This window comes from Orycteropus afer, unplaced genomic scaffold (assembly GCF_000298275.1).
Source record: "Orycteropus afer afer isolate SDZICR_OR568_19922 unplaced genomic scaffold, OryAfe1.0 scaffold00321, whole genome shotgun sequence".
Lineage (NCBI taxonomy): Eukaryota > Metazoa > Chordata > Mammalia > Tubulidentata > Orycteropodidae > Orycteropus > Orycteropus afer.
Window position 1 is genome coordinate 3,832,966 of NW_006921908.1, and position 5,166 is coordinate 3,838,131.

Sequence of the window (5,166 nt, forward strand, 5' to 3'; positions counted from 1 at the left end):
GAAGGAAGGTTGGGCAATCTACTTCCGTAGAGATACTGCCTCGGAAACCCAAGGAGGGGTCGCTATGAGTCAGGTCTGACTCCATGGCAGTGAGTTAGATTTTTTGTTTGGTTGAAGTAAATGTGTAACTAAACTTTGATAATTAAAACCTCTATCAAGTCAATTGTAATTCACAGTGACCCTATGAGAATTTTGATAATTGGAATACTCCTATTTCAGTGGAAATTCATGCAAACATAGGAGTGGTCCGTGTCTCAGTCTAATAATATTAGTACTTCCCTGTTAATTGATAACTTTCAGTCGTCTTGTAAAAGTCTCTTAACTTGCACTGCTTCTTTCTCCTTTTCTTTAGTATCTCTCATCCTGGACTGATCATCTGGAGTCACAGCTCTGATTGTATTAGGACTGTTTTCTGAAATTTCTGTGACTGCATATCGTCTACCAAAGAGTCAAACCTTTTTATTCTGTGGTTCAATACTTGCCTTCCACATACTTTTGGAATCCTATACTTTGAGCTGCACCTCCAATCATAAAACTTTCCCTGATTTTGGCAGGGTAAGTGGATTCTCACTTCTCTGAATCAATTGCTATATTTGCAGCTCTCTTTGGGCACTCATCATCTATACCATCCATCATAGACTAGTGGGGTACTCTGATGCTGGTACCTACTATTTCTGGATTTTTTAATACTCATAACTTGTCTCCATATTCCCTATACTGGGTAGATTCTACCATTTTTCTGGAGTATGGAAATGACAGGAAAAGGACAAATTTTTTTATGTGTGGAACAACTCTATAAAGCACTTTAATTGATTTTTTTTGTTATGCAAAAGTGAACAAAAATTTTATTCTGGAATGGGGGACTTGTTTTTAGAGGCCAAGTTGCTCAGATGATGATAAAGGAATTTGTGCCTATTATTAGCTCATTTGTGATGCTGGAAACATTGAAGATACAGGTGACAGTCTTGATGATGATTGAATCATAGATGTCTACAGAAAACTGTGGGCTTATTCTCTGAGTCTTAACATGCATCTAGGGGCATTCATATTGGAAGAAGTGAAAGTTCTTGTTCAGTTTATCAGGAGATAGTTGTGGACAAGATAGAAGATCAGGTAAAGATCCCTTACTGTATGTCCTGCAAATTCTAGTAGCAATGATTTCTGACATCCAATCTTATATGTACTTATACTGAATCTTGTTTTTACAAGTGCTTAATTTTAACAACAATTTAATATGTACCTACTACATGCCAGGGGTGAGGTACTAGAGTTACAGTCAGAGGCAGATTTACTGGAAAGCTAATGAAATGAAAGATTAAGGGTTCTCTTACACAGGTCTTCTTCTAAGGTGTTTTCCTGATGTGCTAATACCACTATCTAGCTGTCTATCATCTATCTATCTATCTATCTACTTTTTTAAAAAATAATTACATAAAATAAAACTGTCTAAACTAATTTATTAAGATTGTTTTGTCTTTCTATTCTTCCTTTCTATTGTATTTGTCATCCTGTAAGATGGTAGCCAGCATGTTTGGATCTGATTAAAGGGAAGTTGAGATGTGAAGATATATGTAATGTGGAAGTGATGAACTATATATTATATAGTTACTATCAGTTTCCACGTGGAGTTAAGTTATAGTTATCCAGGTATAGAAATGGCATCAGTAATATTCTGATTACTGACATTCATGACACTACATGATAATGAGCTTCCACTTAATTTATGAAATTATTGATAAATCTAAGCATTCCTCAATCAGATTTGAGGTCAAAGTGAGATTATAGAAGATGTTAGCTGACAAAAAGAATGCTGTGGTAGCATAAAAGTGCAAATTAGAAGGAAGATTGACTTGAGAAAGTGTCTGTGATTTAGGGTCATTGAGTTAGAGACACTTTTATGGATAGGCATCTGCAACCTCCTGGACAGTGATCTTTTATAACTGACAGATGATGTCATATATTACAGATTAAGATGATACCATATTATAACACAGATTTCATTTGTTTTTGTAGCATGTTCTTTCCTTTGATGCCAGTTTCTTACAGGTTGTACTTATATGGTGTGTACTTGAGGGATACAGGGCATTTTACTAATATCTTTTCCAGCCCTCATGAGCTTTTTGGCATAATAAATATTTCTAATTTTAATTCTAGTGCTCTATTATATTTTAGAGCCAAATTCACACTCTTTCCTGGTACATTCTCATTCTGTAGTCATAGTCTGTATTACAATGTCAAAAATCATCTCTTGACTCCACAGGGACATCATTCATATGTGACTCTGTTTTCTTCCAGTTTATACCCAGGACTAACCATAAGGATTGGCTTGTAGTACATTTGCTCTTTCAATTCGTATTCAAGTGAATTAAATTGAAAATGGCAGAGAGGAGCTTCTTATAAACAATCTGCTCTAGGACATTACCTGAGCATATGTGCTCTGGGATCAGCAGGCAATCATCTCAAATCTGTGAGAAAAGTGTAAGAAATATTGTAAACAAAAACTAATACTTCTTATTCCAGAGCATTCTCTTTCTTGAGATCTATGACTTACAGAAAAATGTTTCATTTTACACAGACTGCCAAGTATCAGGTTAATTCCACCTTGCCCCAATTCACTCAAATAAAATTGAGGATAACAGATTCATTCCTTATAGGGTAAGAAGGAAGACACTCTTATAGTCTTTCTCCTCCGACACTGCACAACTTTACTTTATAAAAGACAATAAAATTTTCTTGGCTTTTCTCCTTTTTTGGTTTTCTTTGGTGGTGCAGTAGTTAAGTGCTTGGCAGCTGGCCAAAAGTTTGGTGGTTTGAATTCACCAGTCTCTCTGTGGGAGAAAAATGTGACAGTCTCCTTCCATAAAGATTTATAAAATTGGAAATTTTACTCTGTCCTGTAGGGCTGTTATGAGTTGGAATTGACTTGATTGCAACAGGTTTTGGTATATTTTTTTGTATGGAAACCTTTCTTATTCATCCATAGTTATATCTACACTCTCCTTACCGATAGCACCTCTTTCTCATATCCCTTAGCAACTTTAAATCTATGAAGATTTGTGTGGGGGAAAAAAATCCCAGCTGATGTTCAATCCTTTCTTCAGTAATGAGCCTAGGTTTTCAAAAATTGGTGGAATATATTAATCTCCAGAAAACTTCTCAGAAATCTATTTATAGATATGTCCAAATCCATCATACAGAACATCTATCTCCTTTAATATGTAAAAGAAAACAACCAAAGAAATCTATCTCATAGGAGTCTTCCCCCTTTTTGCTGACCCTCCTCTTTACTAAGCATGATATTTTTCTTCAGGGAATGGTCCCTTCTGACAACATGACCAAAGTAGGTGAGACAAAGTCTAGCCATTCTTGCTTCCAAGGAAGATTCTGACTGCATTTATTCCAGGAGAGATTTGTTAGCGCTTTTGGCAGTCCATGGTACTTTCAGTATTCTTCCAACACCACAAATCAAAAGCATCAACTCTTCTCAGGTCTTCCTTATTCATTGTCCAGCTTTCACATGTATATGAAGCAATAGAAAACACCATGGCTTGGGTTAGGCACACCTTAGTCTTCAAAGGTACATCCTTGCATTTCAGTGCTTTCAAGAGGTCTTTTGAAGCAGATTGGCCCAGTGTTGCTTCTATTGGTGTTCATTATGGAAACAAATAATATGAAATCTTTGAAATCGTGTAGGTCTAATCACTTAGAAATAAGAAAGTCTGAAGTAGGCATGGTGTTGATGTTGATAAGAAAGAGAAAGTATCCATTACTTTGAAGAGATGCAATTTATCTGACTTAAGGTCAGATTAGATCTAGAATTATCAGAATGTAAGAGGAAACTCCAGAATAGCTGTTACTCACTTGAACTAACATAATTCTGAACAAATATTACTGTGCAGACACTTTCTTGAGGATGAACTTAAGAAGAGAGATTATTACTCCCAGTCCCCTGACCATAGATATTCATATTAGGAGTTCTACAGCAGAGTATAGAAAATTTCCTGTTAGGTGATTGTGCTCCACATTTTTTGGGGCTAAACTCTGAAAAATATTGCCCTCCAAAGATTGACTGTAATAAAATCAGTTTTCAAATATAGTATAAAAAGTATTTATTGAGCAGCTAATGTCTTTCCAGCATAGATTAGGCAATGCTGAGCCAGTATCACTACTCCTGTATTATTAAAACATACACTTTCACTCAGTGTTTAGAATCTTGTCAGTGTGTGTGGATAAACATTGACGTTCTTGGGTCATTAAACACACACAGGAAGTAATAAATTGTTTACGTGACTGATTCTAAACAATGAAGTCTATTTCTATCTTTCCCCCAAGTTGCCAATATCTGACTGGTGGCTAGGCTACTATCCGAAGACATTTTTCTGGTCAGTGGTCATAGGGGGCCAAGAGATACAGTGTTACTTCTTTGATGTTCTTATCACTATTTAGAAACAATTCATTTGCTAAGAAAAAAAAATATTAGTGTTTTGGCTATCTATACATTGATGTTTTTTTCTGCTTTATTTAGTTTGATCTTCTTTCCAAAATGTTGTAATCCTGCCTTGTAGGCACAAACTTGCATCATAGATTTAAAATAGGGTTTTATATTTCCCAATATCTGCTGTTTATGAGTCATGATCCAGGCTTTAATCATAAGTTTTAGTCAAGAAAACAACAAGACTAAAGGAAAAAAATACTTTGCTTTGATATCTTTGCATATGTTATCATTTTATATTTGCCAAGATTGCTTTGGTGGTGCAGCGCCTAAGGCATTTGATTGCTAATCAGAAGGTTGACAGTTCAAAACCACCAGCCACTCCACAAAAGGAAGACAGGACAATCTGTTTCCATAAAGATGTACTGCCTCAGAAACCCAGTGGGGATCACTATGAGAGGGTATCAACTCAATGGCAATGGGTTTGGTTTTTTTTTGGGAAGATTGATTAAAATTAAATAGAAAATTAAACATATGAGAAAGAATAAGTAAAAGCTATAACTTGTGTCACAGTAATCTAGGAGCTCTGGTAGCATAGTGCCTAAGGCACTTGACTGCTAACCAGAAGGCTGGAGGTTCAAACCCATCAGACACTCCTCAGAAGGAAGATGGGGCAATCTACTTCCGTAGTGATACTGCCTCAGAAACCCAAGGAGGGGTCGCTATGAGTCTAG